The sequence below is a fragment of the Polyodon spathula genome, chromosome 5 (assembly GCF_017654505.1).
Source record: "Polyodon spathula isolate WHYD16114869_AA chromosome 5, ASM1765450v1, whole genome shotgun sequence".
In the NCBI taxonomy this organism is placed as follows: domain Eukaryota; kingdom Metazoa; phylum Chordata; class Actinopteri; order Acipenseriformes; family Polyodontidae; genus Polyodon; species Polyodon spathula.
In genome coordinates, this window is record NC_054538.1 from 58,798,696 (window position 1) to 58,816,174 (window position 17,479).

A 17,479-nucleotide genomic window follows, 5' to 3' on the forward strand; every position below is an offset into this window, starting at 1 on the left:
ATTTAAATTTCAATTGCAAAAGCCGTTGAAAAAGAGTGCTAGTGTTAAGGGACTATTTTTAGGTCAGCGGTGGAAGGACATTAAATAATAATTACCTTTTTATTAATTAAAACATGTTTTTATGTTTATTTTTTATTTATTTACCCATTTAATAAGAGCAATAAGACACTTCAGGGTGTGGGATATACTCTAATATCCACACACCCCGGGTGGTTAAAGTCACTCGGCTTCACCTTGTGACTTATAACACACCCAGGGCGTGTGGATATTAGAGTATATCCCACACCCTGTCGTGCCTTATTGCTTACTCAAAGCACAGTGGAAAGGTTGGTTCACATGAAGATTTACAGTTGTGGAAGTGAATACTTGGGTTGCCTGAAATTCTACTGTGCCCCATAGGTGGCTAAAGTTTTACTTTCTTTATTTGTTTTTTTCCTTTTGAGAAGATTGAAACAGAAACTCAATCCCTTTTTAAAAAAAAAAAAAGTTTTTGCCTTAATGCCCGCTTTGATATCTTGTCTTTATAAAGAGCTGCATCTTGCTTTACTGCTGTGTAGGTAACAGAGATTTTCACAAGGAACAAGCAGCTCTGTAAGAAACAAAAGATAAAAGGAAATAGAAATCACACCTACAACAAAGGACAAAAAAAACAACTACATGTTATTTGCTTCACAGCAGACATGTTTTCTTAAATCCCTGCTGAGAGCAGATTCACAAACATACTGTTTCATTGTTAGCTGCTGTGGTCATGCAGACAGCAGAGACACAGTGAGCATCTACATATATAGATTAGAACACAATAAAGACCACAGTCTGTCAGTCATTTTTTGATATTTCCCTGTGTTAAGGCCAGTTCTTTATTAAGACCAGTTTACTCAGTCCCTCTGGGTTTGTAATAGAGGGATTGTAGGTAGGTTAGTGCAAGTTTAAAAAAAAAATGAATACATTAAATGACTCCAGAATTTTTTGTAATGTCAAGCAATTAAACTTTGCAGTTTTTTTCTTCAGGAAAAGGATGACATTCACATGAGGTCAGGACACTTAATTAAAATGAGGATCACATCTTTTAAAATGTATCCTTTGATATTTGTCTCTCTTTAACACATTATTTGGATGTTAATGATTTCACTCAAAGGAAAAACATAATAAAAAAACCCTATATTGAATCAATTATGTAGGCAGCAATTTCTATCAAACTTGAAGATATTCGTATTCTTTGTTTCATTTTAAACTGGAGCATTTACTCTATAGTGATAATTACAGTAAAATGTTTTATAACATAATATTCCATTAGACTTTACAGGTCTCAAAGTTTTTTTTTTGTCTTAACATCATCATTTGGCTAGTGTGTGTTTTGTATAAACTGCACACTTTTTGGTCATCAAATGTGGTTTTTCAGAGCATTACTCTTTTTTGTAAACATACCAACTTGTCTGTCTAAATTTGATAAACTTGTTTGTCATCCTACACCACGCACACACACACACACACAAGGCTGTTTTGTCAACCAAATAAAAAAATGCTGAAATTCAAAGGCTGGAATTCTGCAGGCTTTTCTTCTGTATCAGTTTTGACATACGTGGCAGCCAAATAAAAACTGAAATTCTAGGGCGTGTTCTAGAGTGTTCTAATTTCTAGAGCCTTTATTAGATGCCAAGTGCTTTGAACTTTCTATGTCGGGTTTAGTCTATGACTGATGTATGAAAGTACCAAGGCATGAGTTAATACATTTGGCAGCCACTATTGGATAGCACATTATAATGGAAAATGTTTACCAACCCTTACCAATAAAAGTATTGAACTAAAATAATGTAATCGTTAGTGATGTTTAATTTGCAGTGTGACTGAGAGTAGAAATTTTGTTGACCTGGCACTGCATTAAAAAGACACAAACCATATTTACTGTTACATTTAAATTATTTGCCTCATTTAAGTTGCTTTTGATCTTCTTCCACAGAGTGATATATTTTGCTGTTAGTGAAGGGGTTGGCTGCAAAGCACACTTGTGTAATGATTTTTTTCTTTTTTGCTAAAACGTTATAACTCATTTTGCTTCGTATAATTAAACTCCATCCTTGGGTTAAACAAAATACTGATGTGGAAGCAGGGGCTGGGGCATACCCTTGTGTCTGAAACATGTAAACAATACAGCCATTTTAGTCATTTGAAAGAATGATAAAACAAACGGATATAATTGTCTGCATTTTTCAATGAAGAAAATTACCTCAGCTAAGAAATGAAAGCCCCTGCAGGCAAGCTTAAAACGTTAAACGATCAGAGCCAGCTGTAAAAATAACATGTTACATGGGTAAATAAATAAAGAAAGAAAGTAAAAATAAAGTAGCTTGTGTGTAGCATGATTTAAGCAGCCAGTCTTATGATCTAAATTAAGCAGTGCAAACTCTGAGTTCAATGTTTTTTCTCCAAGTCACAAAAAAGGAGGTACACTGTAACTTAATGGATTTTTTCATTAAGTTGTGATACAGTATGTGTCACTGCAGTATAAACTGCGGTAGGGCAAGACACTACAGTGGAAGTTTATGCTCCTGAGGAATACATTTTGATGTTCGTGATAACTGATTATCATTTGGTATCCCAGGGAATCTTAGGTGCCCAAAGCAAACCCCGGGAGTCACCTGTGACTAGATTTTGCAAAACTGAACTGTGAACAAAAAGGATTACCACAGTTTTCCAAGGCATTCAAGCAGGAGCACAAGAGGCTTGAATTCATTGCTGTGGCTGTGTTCTTCATACATATTTGTGCAGGGCTACATTTAAAATAAACAACTACGTTAGTGTTCTTTTTTCTTTTCGTTTTTCTACAGCAAACACGAGTCTCCTGGGTGGTGGAGGAGGTGAGTCAATACCTATCTTTATACTGCTTTCTGTATGGTATGTTTACAATATGTTACTCTGAACATACATGCACAGTGTGTGCATGAACATGTTTTATAAGTAAAAACAAAAAACTGCATTGTTAATCTCATTAGATGACAGTTATTTTCATAAAACATGTATTGTCAACAAGTCAGTATACTGTACATACATGTTTACAATCAGCAAGCATGTGTGTGTTTTGGCACATTATGGAAATAAAGTTGGGTGTTACTATCATGTACTAAATAGGTGATTAAAACATGTAATGAATTTCATTTTCCACTGACACTCTCCAAAAATGACTACGTTTGAAGGACTTGATTTGCCCAGTTCATTTTAGAATGATAATCTATGCACAACCCCGTAGGCTGACAACTGCATAACAGGCAGACTGCTACCTACGTTCTCCCCTGAAAACACAAATAATGTCTTCAAATTCATAGAATGTTTTGACAGTGGAGAGGCCTGGAAAGTTAATAGCTAGTTGTTTTTCAGAAAAAAACAAAAAACCTGTTTTAGAATAGTTTTGTGAATTTAGTTAAACAAACGACACAAACAACATTGGAGGTTATTAATAGGACAAAGTTAGAAGGGACAGCCTTCGTAATTTCCTCCTTCATGTTGCCTTTCCTTTTAACCTTTCTTTTGGAGCAAAAGCATCTGGTCTCAGGATATGCCTTTTATAGAAGGCCCCTGGTATTCAACAACATCATCAGGTGGATTAATTCTCCAAGGTTTATTTACAAATCCAGTGAGAATGTTTTCCCACATTCCCTTGGTAACATGATAGCCCAAGTTTCTCAATAATGAAATAACAAACACAACCTTAAATCCAACTGGATGTTCTCATGTATAGAGAATCTGACTTGGATCTTATTTTCTTTCCCCTGTGTCTTAACTATGAACCTTTGCACAATTTTAGATTTTATCAATTTTTATCAGTGCCAACCATTGAACTGCTTACCTTATCATCTAGTGAAATCAAATGTGGCAGATGTGTTTTTTAACGTTGATAACAAACAAAAACATCTGCTCTTTAAACGGATGTCATGCTACTAAACAACTTATCAATAGTATTGGAATTTTTACATGGACTGAATTTTTACGAACACTGAGACATGATTTAAATAAATCATCTTGTAGGGTAAATAGAAAAGAAACATTTGATTCAAACAAAAAAACCCAGAAACCAGGTCAATTGGTATACTCTTTAGACCATAACCTGGCCTTGTCCCTGTTTTGGGCAGAAAGCACCATCCATTTGTAATTACAAGAACTTCCAGCTTTTCTTATCTGATCTAATGCTTGATTAAGTTTGCGGAACCTAAACTACCCATCGTGGAGACTGTGATCATGTGATTTTTATCTTTGAAAGAAGCTACATCATACGATCGCTTGGTGCATATAGTGGTAACTGTTTGAGATCAAAGAAAACCTGTAGTGTTAAAATGGAATAGGGACCAGGATGAAAAAACAAACAAAACAAAACAAAAAAAACCCACAAAAATAAAATTTGGTGTGGCCACTTTACCCATGACTGCCCATATAGTTATCATTGTGTCCCCTGTTACCACATACATCATTTCCTCTGACTGTGAGAACCAAAAACCAGAGTCACCATCGGCTTACTTTCATAAGAATTTATTCATGTAGTTTGTTTTTACTGAGAAGTTAACATCCAGGTATATCAAATTATGGTCACCTGCTCTTACCAGCCAACAAATCCCAGAACTTAAATTGTTTTAGTACAAATAAGTAATGGAATAACTTTGAATAAGCAGCCATATGCATTAATAAAGTAATTGTAGCTAACAAATTAATGCCATAATCTTTATTCGTTACTTATAGTATAAGGCTTCGTCCAGATAAGGTTTTGGGTCATTGAGTAATTTACACACTGTGAGAATTTTATTTTGGGTGAGTAAAATGCAACATTACCTTAAAGTCATGAGTACTTTCAATGAATACTATACATACTTTAATGCTAACTTATGGAGTATGCATTAACTACAGCCTTACATTTGAACTGTAATGTTACTTTGAATGCCTGTATAAAAACTTGGTCTTACAATAAAAACTTCCCTTATTTTCCACATGAAAAAAAATCCAAGTGTTTTATTTAGTCCTGCCTTAATAATGTCATTGTCTGGGAAGTTGTTACTCTCCATGTAGTTCGCGACCGCATTCACAGAGTCTCCTCCTAATAGTTCATTGTTTTTATTTAGTTTTTTGTTTATTTAACCAGGAGATTTACTCATTGAGACCGAGGCCTCATTTACAAGGGGGTCCTGGAAAACAATAAGAAAAAGACAATTACAAGTGTAAGCAACACAGTAAAAAAAATGTGTGCTTCAAACTTAATCAGCAACGTACTGAGATTAAAGAACAGAATGAATAGGAGATGAATGTGGACTGAAGGAGAAGCATTGAGAAGAGGTTCTAAACAATTCGCAAATGCGATCTTTACAACCAGAGAAAGACAAATGATCAAATTCCATCTTCATACTATGATGGAAACAGTTCCATGTCTTCAGAAGTTGATGTGCAAAAGATAATTCTCACAAACATGTCTGAACCAGATAAATTAGCAGAATCCTGAGAGCGTAATTTAGATATTTTATTTAACATCATGTAATGAAAGGAACTATCACAAAAGTCTACAGGAAAGCCATAGCAGTAGTCCAGTATTTCACATTAGATTACAAATGTCACATTTTTTCAATTTGTGTCAGTTTTTTTTTTTAAAATATATGGAAAACTGCAAAGTGGTGTGTCATTAATTATGTTAACGTAACATTATTCAGCAGGGTTCATTTGACTTTATGAAGCAAAATTAGTTAATTCTGTAAGGTGATGTTAAACTTTTGGCCATAGCTATGGTTTATGTAGAGACAGTTTACAAGCAAGCAGGGTAAATAGAAGCACCATAACCTAAAACAGGGAAGACAGTAGCAGTCACTAGCTTTAACCTGCTAGATTGAGAAAAAAGCTTCTTGTTCCTTGAGGAGGCTGTGTGGTCCAGTGGCTAAAGAAACAGGCTTACAACCAGGAGGTCCCCAGTTCAAGTCCAAGCTCAGTCACTGACTTGTTGTATGACCCTGAGCAAGTCACTTAACCTCCTTGTGCTCCATCTTTCAGGTGAGACGTTGTTTTAAGTGACTGCAGCTGATACATAGTTCACACACCCTAGTCTCATATCTTGTAACACGCTTTGTGATGAGACGCTATATCAAAATTGTATGTCCTAATTTTAATGCCAATTTATCAGTATAGTAATTAAAAGATGCTCATCAATCCATATACATTGTCTCTAATTCTCCATGTAATGAAACAGTAGCCCAAGTCAGATTTCAGATCATCCTCCTAATAGAACAGAACAGCATTGTTTTTTTTCTTTGATACATTAAATAATAATCTGTCTTGAAATGTGCTGTACACTATTAAATGCAATCTGCAAATCCCTCTCTACTGCCTGTATAGAGTGTCCTGCCATATACAAAATAGTATCGTTAACATATGAATTTATATATTACTATTACCCAAATCAGATCCCAGCTTATTTATATAGAGGGTAAAGAGGATTGGTCCAAGGACTGAACCCTGAGATGCCCCTTTACATAGAAGTTCAAAAGTGGAAGTAATTCTATCAGCTCTTATTGCTTATGTTCGGTCTTTCAGGTAATCCTTGGACCAATCCACAGCCCTCTCATTAAATTCTAAATGCATATTTTTTAACAGAACTGTATGTTCTACAGAATCAAAGGCTTTTCATAAATCCAGTAATTAAACACCAACAAATTTACCAACATCCAAAGCAAGCGATATCTTTAATCACCTTCAGGACTGCAGTTTGTGTACTATGTTTCGAATGAAATCCAGATTGAACATCTGCTAGGATATTGTTCTGTTCCAATCTCTAATTGTTCGTTTACTAAACTCTCAAATACTTTGGCAATAACTGGAAGTGCATATATTGGTCTATAATTGCTAAGGTTTGAATGGTCACCTCCTTTAACAATAGTAACAACATCTGCAGATCAAATTAACGGAATTGAATTTGAAATAAGAGAGAGATTAAACAGATCAGCTAATGGTTGAACAATAATCCTTGCTGCTACCGTTAAAAAACATATGGCTGCAATCCATCCGGGACAGCTGATTTTTTTTTTATGATCAAGACACAGTAATAGCTTAACTACATTGTGTACTTTAATAGCACAAAAATAAAATGGGGACTGTGATCTTTTGCTGTCTTGTATGAGGCTGTTAGTCTTTTATTGTTGTTTTCCGTAAATCTTGTGCTCTCTCTTTCCCAGTCGACAAACAAGCTCCCATAAAAATGTAAAAAAAAAAAAAAAGTGTCCTTTTTTTTTTTTAAACTGATACTGCACTAATGCAAATAAAGGAGCGATAATATTGTATTCCTTATTGATCGCTTTACTATAGCAATAGAAAACATTCTGTCTCTCTCCAAACACAGAATAGTCTATTTATTATATAGACTGACAGACAGGTACATTGGTATGTGAGGTTGAGGGGGACCAAGATGATGGAATCCAGTAGCTTATTCACCAGTCACAAGTTTAAGTCAAATCACGTCACTGGCTGAAAGCATGTTGGTCAATAGGGGAAGCAGCAGATTGGTTATTGGCAGGAAAGTAGCCAGTGAAAAGGTGAGAACATTTTTACCCTCCAGGTGAAATGATCCAGAAAGTGCAACAGTCTACAAGCATGGCTGGGCTGGCAAACATATTTCTTTAACCTGAGTAGTGCCAGATACCATATTTTAAGATGAAAATACATGTTTATTAAAATATGTAAGACCTATATAATGAATGGGGGTGCATGACGGAGAATATTTTTATGGAATGTTTTTTTTTTGCTAAACTTACAACCACAGATGTTTTGGTGACCCGCTAATTCAAGTTTCACTGAACAACTTCTTGCAGGTTCAGTTAAAAAATGCAAAAATCTCAACACTTTCTTTTGGCGCAGACAACCACTAATTCAACAAATATGTCATACAATGAAACAGCAACTTTTTCTGCTTTGGAAGATAAATCATGCAACATTGCAAACAGAAAATAAATGAATTAATTCATTAAAATAAGCAGAGATTTCTCTGTTTATTGTCATATTAGCTGTTTAATCAATTGACTCCAAAATCTTTAAAGGGGAAGAAAAAAAAAGCTTGGTAAACTTTCATTTTTATAAAGTGTTAGCATTGTAATGGGATACCCAAGGTAGTCCAATTGTAGACTTAAATATAAAATATAAATCTCTGTAATAAAAAGTCTATAAATCAAAAGATCGAAAAGTCCCATAATAATCAAATGTCAGCATGAGCAATTTAGTTCTTGGTTGTTGTTGCTGGTTGATTAGCACCACACAGAAATGATTATCATGTCAAATGTTTTGTCTTCCTGGGGAAAAGTGTTCCTGGGGGACAGTTTAGTGGTTACCCTCTGGTGTACCTGACGCATTTAGAGATTATTAGAGCTCTATACGGCTCTTTAGCACTTTTGTCACTGACACTCAATTCCTTAGAGATGGTTGCTACCTGGCTCCAAACAACATGGTCCTTTCAGTGTTTTCGGCGCTCATTTTTAAAGGCAAGAACAAATTAAAGGAAGAAAACTCTCTCAGATGAGGGAAATTTTAATCATTCTTATATGATGGTACACTTGGTGTCTGGAAAGTTAATGCCAGTACGAAGGCTAAAACTTATGATGTTGAGGTACGTTTCCTACTAAAATGACTCTCGAGCTTTATCGTTTGATGTAAAATGATTAAAAAAAAAATAGTAATAGTAGTCGATAATATTAATGAAAAAGACATTGAATAGCTGACACCAGTGTATTGTTCTTTATAGATTTTAACACAATTGCACTTTGTTGTTCTCCGTATGGACACTTTACCTCAGAATATTGTAAATAAATGTTCTGTTTTTTGTTTCAATAAAAAGCAAAATCCTTTTTATGTGAAAGTTGAAATGTGTTTTTATTTAAAGGTGTAGTACCCCATAAAGTGGTTACCGTTCAAGCTCATGTTGAAAGTAGTCCTGGGAAACTGGGTTAGGACAGGTATTTTAGTTGCCCCTGAGTGAAAGTAATAGTATTGTGTTTTGAGTGGAAAACCTTTGTTAAACTGATATTCTTGTTATCACGAAGCAGATTTACAGCAGCCCATTGCGAAGAAGAGACCTGAGTAATAGGTACATTAATTAGTAACAAGCTTAATTGTGTCTGAATTATTAAATTTACCATAAAATCTGGAATGGCTCAAATTGCTATGAAATGGGTGTATTATTTTCATCTTTGAATTGTTAAAAATGTTTTACAGATATGGCTGACAGGTGAGAAGGGTGTTCATTCAGACTACATTTTTCAGTTTTCTCTTTATGAATGGTGGCTGCAGTCTGCTGCAAAACATCATGCTGTGTACTAGCTATAATTTGATTCATATTAAAAACAACCTCTTACTATACATTGTTATAGATGTTTTGAAGCACACTAGTTACTTTTACTATAGACTCGTCTGTTTGTTTGGAACCACATAGCAACAATAACTATGGATGTGATGCCACACTAAAGAAGCGCATTGAGGCGGCTTGAGTGAAACAAAATATGATACAAATTGAATCTAAACAAGAAAAATGCATCAGTTAGAAATATTCAGATATTGCAAACCAAGTTGCTCATTTAAGATGTGGCAACAGTGCAAATAAAATATACAGAAAGGACAGCATCAAAATGGTCTAATACAGTACTTTGCAGGGGTGTGTGGGGTGGATTCACATTCAGGGTATCAGTACTGTTTTTAAATAAGCTGCTTTGATTGCATTTTGTAATATTCTAGTGTAATATTGTACCTTAGAAAATGGGTATTTTAAATACTCTATCCTGATTGGTCAAAATAGGTCACATGGGGGTGTTGATATTATAGCATATCACCATGGTTCGGCACTTTTTTTCAAAAACAGGCAAATCACTGGCAGATATCCATACACCTAGAATTTAAAAACAAAAACGGCAGACATATTGGAATTTATGGCAATAAACATGACCGACGAGATTTATGTAAATGTTGAACTTTTAGGAAACTGAAGTGTTCATGAGATATTGAATGAATTTGAATCTGACACCATTGATTAATTAAAGTAGTGAAAAAAGGAAAAGTATTGAAATAATTTCAAAACTCGCCATTCTGATCGCTCTGTGCCTTCTCCTTGAACTACGGCGTTTCCCTATCCCATTTTGAAAATAAATAGTTTAAAAAATATCTCAGACTTTCAGCTTTTCACAAAATGTGTTCCTCTTCAAACAGACTTTGGGGTTAAAAGATGTTTTGTTGCTGTTGCTACCCATGTCCGTTCTTCGATCTGCCTGCGTGCTGCCACTGGACCTACCCCCTGTGCAGCTGTGTGATCTGATGCTGAACATTTATAAATACATCTCAATAGTTCCTGCCATACCTTTTAAATAGATCCAGGTATGATGGTATCATGTCTGCTGTGCCCTGCATTGTTTTAAATTGTTTCTTAACACTGGCCCGGTATTTCTCCACATTACCAAGCTGTAAATTGCAGCCAGTTTGATAATTAACCAGGTATTCCATACAAATAACGTCTTTCTCGCCACTGTGAAGCTGTAGCACAATTTGTTATGGATACCGCCTGTTACTACCCCGGATAACAAAAGATGATTTAAAAAAAAACAAAAAAAAACACACGCACTCTCACCTGATGCTATTGCAGGTCTTGTGAGGAAGGGACTGCGTGATTTAAAGGCAGATTTGTTTGTTCTGTGTCATGATGAAAATGGGCAGTAATATTTTACTTTAAAATGTAATGAATAAAAAAAGAAAGTGTAACAAATCAAAACTGCACTTTCAATGGCAATGTTCAATTCAACAAATTATTTTTTTATGAATGCATATTTATTAAATTAAATTTAAATATTAAATTTAAAAATTAAATTTTTTTATGAATTACATAATTTTTTTAAGGGACTATTTTTTGTAAGACCAGGCAGAGGTGGAAGGATATTTAATAAAAACGACTTTTTTTTGTGAAATAAAACATCCATTTATTTATTTATTTTTTGTGTAAGGTTTGTTGATCCATTTTTATAAGCGCAATAAGGCACTTCAGGGTGTGGGATATACTTTAATATCCACACTCCCCGGGCAGTTAAAGGCACTTGGCTTCACCTCGTGACTTATAACGCACCCGGGGTGTATGGATATTAGAGAATATCCCACACGCTGTCATGTCTTATTGCTTACTAATTATTTGGCTCGTGTTTAACAAACTTCTAAATTCTGTTTAGGAAATGTATTCAAAACATCCTTTTGTAAACAAAAATAATGATCGCCTAGAAAAACAACCACACAAGTTTTTATTTTATTATTTATTATTATTATTATTATTATTATTATTATTATTATTATTATTATCATCTTTTGAAAATGAACTATACAGTAGTACTGCCCAGTAGGTTTGTTAAAGTAGATAAGTGGGCATGGAATACAATTTTAAACAATATTTGTTGAACCCCACTCAAAGCGCAGTTTGCACAAATAGCTGTGACCCTGGAGGCTACCTTCTATGCCAGTGGTGTATGAGTAGACACACATTTTATTGTTGTGACTGCCATTGCTTTCTGGTCTTTTAAATTCAGTTAATATTTTTTGTTTTCACTTTTTAGCAAGAAAAGCATTTGCTCAATTTCTTGCACCAATCTTTAATTCTCAGTTTAGAGGAAACCCAGTGAGGCGGACCGGGCCGTATCTCTGATTTGTCTACAAGGCACAGGACCAAGCATATCTGAGGCTTGCCCATTATAATAACAAGCAGGAATATTTTACTCTGTACTGTTGCACCATGACCTGACACTTGAATCCATGCGAAGAGCTATGTATACCATGTCTTACTCTCTTATAACCACATTGGTTTAATCAGATCTCTAAGGTCAGAGTTTGCAAGACAGCACTCAACTTGAACTTAGCCCATTTCAACTCTTGAAGTTTAATTTCATAAGTACGGGCTCAGCTGAAACACTGCATTTCTTAATTAACTACAGCATGTTTTCAAAGTACTTTTCTCATCTCTGCAAGCACACTTTCCTGTCCAATTCTACCTTTGAGATTCAGTGGTCTATGATGACAGTGTTTTTCCACATTTGGATAAGGTAGATTGGGGCAATTCCAGAACCTGGTTTGGATATCATGTATTTCTAGAACATTTGAAAGCAGTGGGCCTGCAGCCTTTACCGGCCTGGTGTCACATATCCAGCATATACTGACTTCCTCTTCACATCCTGTCCCAGCCTTCCCTGGGGGCCATCTTTCACCTCATACACTGGAGGTGGAGCTTATTTTAACCACATAAGGGTGTTAATTAGAGCTGTTAAGATTCACAGGTACCTGTTTGTGGGGATTTAGAATTCCACCTCCAGACACTCACTCTCTGGTAGTTATATAAACCAGGTCATAAACCAAACTTTACAATATCTGGAAGAGGGACTTTTAAGGATATTAAAGCATGAGGGATTTTTTTATAACAGACTCACTGTTCCTTCCTTCTATGTGCTGCATATTGTTCCTAATTTCTTTTACACAGAATTGTGATTTTTTTTTTTTTTTTAAACTATAGTTCCTGAGTCATTAATCGGCAGAGGAAATGTTACCAGTCCTGTCTCTCCTGAACAACACGTGTACTGTGTGCAGTGAACACTTCTGTTTCAAGATAATTTATTCACGGTATATAAATTACAAACAAGCAGTGGAAAGGAAAACATGACGGATCTACCACGGTATTTTATTTTTCCTTTGACATCTAGCAACAAAAAGCTTTGGAAAGCAAAAATATGTGAAACTATATGAAATGCCAACAGGAATAAAAATAAAAAAGCAATGTATTTTTGTTTTATTATTTTATTTTTATTTTTTGTTTGTTATTTATAAGGGAGTCTTTAATCTTCTAAACATTTATTTTACTTTGTGGTAGACAAGGACTTTGATTTTCACAGAAGTGCACTTTGATATGACATTCAGAAGATTAAACAGTGGCCTTCTTTGTAAGCATAAGGGAGATGTTGAGGCAAATTACTTTAGAAGAAATCCCTGACTGATTAATGACCCAGAGAATGTGGATAAAGATCTCAAAACAAGAAAAATAAAAGTCTATTACTAACTGTGAAAGGGTTCTTTCTAAGGGTTGTAGGTATTCATTGGTAAGGACACAGACAGTTATTTGAGGTTGTCACGTTATTTGAGGTTGTCATGCCACAATTACATAATGTAGTGCAGTGATATGTGGCTGCCACTAGGGTACCAACAATGGTATCCCTAGTGCAGGAGAAAACACTCTGTGTTGACACAATGTAAAAATGTCCCAAAACAAAACACATTAAAACACAACTAATGAGTTAAAGGTGGCCAAGCTTGGGCTGTGCTCTATCTTCACTATAAGGAGGGTCCTGCTGTTAAAAGGCTAAACTGAACCCTCGCTATACTACTGAGGACCGGTAACCGGATACCATAAACTCGCCCTGCTTCCACAAACACACAAGTAGTCCTGGTTCACATACCCAGCGATCTCAACCCTGACAATCCCGAGTCACACACACGGTGGTCCAATTAGTTTTTTATTTGGCATATTTATATTTTTGAAAGATGTCTAACCTGTCCATACAAAGCACAGCTCAGTCAGCCTACAGAAAGTGCTGTGTTATAAGACCAGTACTTAAATAATAATAATAATAATAATAATAATAATAATAATAATATATTTAATAAATATTACATGCTTTAATAAACCATTAAGGCTGAGGAAAGTTCAGGGTGAGATGGAGAGATTTCTTTTTCTAAAGCTACTAGATTTTTTTATCGTAATGTCATCATCTCTCTCTGAGAAGAGGAATAAAACATTACTTTGGGGAGCCATCACCCGAAATAAAGAGAGAAACATGTAAATTATGACAACTTATTGACATTGACAAGGAGTGTTACTGGCCTTAGAACTGTGGCCTTTAGCAAACCAGCAAGAACTGTCAAATATTTGCATTTCACTGGGGGCACTCTAGGTTTTCTTTTTTTTTTCTGTCAGTGGCACTCTGGTACTATCAAGGGGCTAGAGGAAAGAAGAAATCTCTTCTGTAGAAGCCTGTCAGTTTTTACCAGTGAGCATTGTATTAGCCATATGAGATGTGAAAATGTAAGATTAAATCTGTAATGCCGTGATGGAAGCATTGTGTAGTCTTTTCTGCTAGCCTCGAAAGAGTGGAACACTGTCAGGCTACTGGGGCTTTTTTACACACTTTAAGAGAGAGAGAGAGAGAGAGAGAGAGATACCAGTTACAGTCCGCAGAAAACTTTTTGTTTCCTTAGTTCTGGTCAAAACAGTAGGGTCCTTGTTGACCTTGTTTTATAATCCCCCTCCTAGAGCTTTTTCATTAACACCATGGCTGTTTAACTACAACTTGTAAATGGATTTTAAAGGGTGTCTGTGTATTAGAGGTTGTGAGGTCCTTTTTGAAACAGGGTGCAAGAACTAGCGTATAAAAGTGAACTGACTTGGTTTAACCTGATTTAATTCAGAAAAAGTCTATTTGCTTCCTCTCAACTTCTGCTGAATAACATACTTTATATTTCTGTGCTATGCAGCTGAAACAAAGCGTAAAGATTAACATATACTTCTAATTGCACTGAGAAATGTTGCAAGGCCAACAAATTAGGAACAGTTTGTTTGGATGTCTGAGACAACACTGTGCTTCATCATTAAAATACACTCATTTACTGTCTTGGAGTACATTTTGAGTACAATTATTTATTACATGTAATATGGACCTTTTTTTTTGGTAGACTTTTTTTTTTTAATATTGCCTTCAAATATAATATATATCTATAATATATATATATATATATATATATATATATATATATATATATATATATATATATATATATATATATATATATATATATATATATAAAATATATATATATATAATATTAGTATGTATTTATGTTATACTTTCTAAATAGAGAAAAATAATCACAATATTCAAATTTATAATACAGCAGAATAGATACCATATTACAGTTTTATTTGGCAGTTTTTCACGGTCCATATACAATCTAGCATCCAACAAAAGTGATGCATTTACGTGTCAGTCTATGATATACCCAGAATACAAGACTTTAGTCAGAATGGGCCATTGGCGTCTGAATACCAATATGCTGCTCAAAGTAGGTGATATTTTCTCGCTGACAGTATATTTATTAATACCCCTTTCACACAGACGAGTTATGACGGCTCAGAATCGGCACTGATGCGACATTTTTTTCTGTGTGAGTTGCCTATACCGTCACAGAGCCATCATATTTTATGTCGTCTGAACCACCTCGTGGCACTGAACGGTCTTAACTCCTGTGTGAAATGCTGTGCCGGCACTAAAGTGCTACAGTGGGCGTGGATTGAAAGTCAACATCCCAGGTGACTGCATGTATCCCGGACATGTTGGGTATTTTTGTTACACGCTTTTATTTTTTTTCAAATACAATGACTGATCAAGAACAAGGTAGTAATTGGAGTCTGGAATAAGTTAAGGAATTGTTAACTTTAGGGGCTGATGAGCAGGTGAACTCAAAATAGAAGGGACGACGGTGTGTGGTGCTATAATTTATGGGCAAATCACTGTTGCCATGAATCTGTTGACTGACAGGTTTGAAAGTTGTACTTGTATGATCCCTTTGGCTATGTGAAAGGGTTATGATGGTATTAAATCAGCTTAGATTGTGCAATGTAATGCTGTGTGAATGGGTATTTTAAAGAATTTTATAACCTCTCCGGGATGGCTAGTAGTTGCATTTGTATGTGATAGGGGCAGATTAACGACATGGAAATTCAAATAAGTTCCATTTGAATTATAGCTCCGCCTGTAACAGCAGCCTAACACACAATGCTTCACTTTCCTGTTAAAATTGTGCATAATGTTATACTATAACAATTCTGTCCTGCCATTGGCATCAATAGCTTTTAATTGCTTTGTGCAGCAAAGTTGTACTGGAAATAATGCTTTCCCACTTCTTCAATGGTAGCTTCATATTCGCCTTGGGTTAAAAGCTGCAATTATTTTACTGTACCTTAGTGTGTTCTTAAATTAACTAAACTGCCTCACAAAAAACAGTTTTTTAATGTCTTTCAGAGTGATATGCATTGTGAAATGTAAAATCAACAGCAAGCTTATTTGTCTTGCCTCCTTTCAATGTTTGTGTACTGCACCTTTGAGCTTTGAAAATTGCATGTGAAGACAGCAGTTAGCACGTCAGCATGGTACCAACAAGTTCCTAGGTTTGTTGCAGCTGTAAATGTTTATTTACTAAACTATGCCAGGGTTTTTGGGGTAATTTTTGGTTTCCATGTAGTTTTCTTTTAGGGAGAGAAATTTTCCTTCCAAATTCAAACGACCAAATTAATAGTACAATATGGGAGGGTATATTTATATATATTCTGCTGAAAAACCGCAAGGGCAGTCTGCCTCATTTGGCCACCAAAAAATATAATAAAAAAAGCAAGAGAAACAAAATAAAAACCCAGACGTGGCGTTACACAAAATAACAATAAAATAAAAAACAACATTCTGTAAGAAAGCACTGTGTACTATCCATGTATTAGTTGCTAAACATTTTTTTGACTACATATTTAGTCCCCATGGAAATCTGCAGTAAAATTTTCAAAATTCTGAAGATAAAAGTACGTTTTTTGCTGCAATGACTTTTAAATGAAAAACAGTATGAATGAGTATTAATGAAAAAGTAAGTCACAGTTAGTTAAATTCATTTTTTTATTATATCACATTTCACTGGGTGACAGCCAGGGATGGAGTGAAAGGTTGTTATTTGGAGAGGTAGTTTGAGTGTTGGCCTCAGGGGATAGGATAGGAAAGGAAAGAGGTTCCCAACCGGCAGGCGCCTTCTTGGCCAGCGGAGAGGGAGTGGCCTCGAAGGCAGGCTATTCGGCAACCTCAGGAACCAGAAGATAGATTGGCTTGGCAGAGCCCACGACAGGTTCTGCAGAGCAACAGTCGTGTAGGAGGAATAGGCTCTTGCGCTGAAGAACGTGGAAAATGATTGATAGAATAGGGAGTGGAAATAGAGCCCACACTCAATATGAGGAAGACAAAGAGCAGGAGCTGCTGAAAGATAGAGTGTGTGGCCGGGGGTCCCCTCTGACTCATGCAGTGAGAACCCCCCTCGGCGGAGGCGTGGATGGCGGCCACAGAGTTCGGGGAAGTGAGCCTCACTTACCCCCAAAGATTGGACCCCCAGCTCCCTGCATAACCCCACACCGAGGGGACAAACAATAGTTCACATACCAATGTATAACATTTAAGAAAGGAGAAGAAAAGACAAACAAGATGTATTAGTTTTTTGGGGGGCAAAAGAATGGGTAGAGTGGAATTATGTGTTTAACTGCCAAACCGTGGAGAAGAAAAAAAAACACACTATTAGGGGGGAAAACCTCTGGTGGACCCGGTGGATCAGGCATGCTAACAATGTTTTGGTGTGCTGCAGCTATATTGGAAACAGATGTGTG

General features: G+C 35.6%; 1 long non-coding RNA gene across 1 annotated transcript in view; it reads left to right on the forward strand.

The window, feature by feature from the left end:
• The window catches only part of LOC121316105, a 149,857-nt gene that overhangs the window by 130,038 nt on the left and 2,340 nt on the right, over positions 1-17,479 (forward strand). The window contains exon 2 of the long non-coding RNA XR_005950360.1: positions 2,826-2,855. This is a non-coding gene — a long non-coding RNA (uncharacterized LOC121316105). The remainder of the gene's footprint in view (positions 1-2,825; positions 2,856-17,479) is intronic.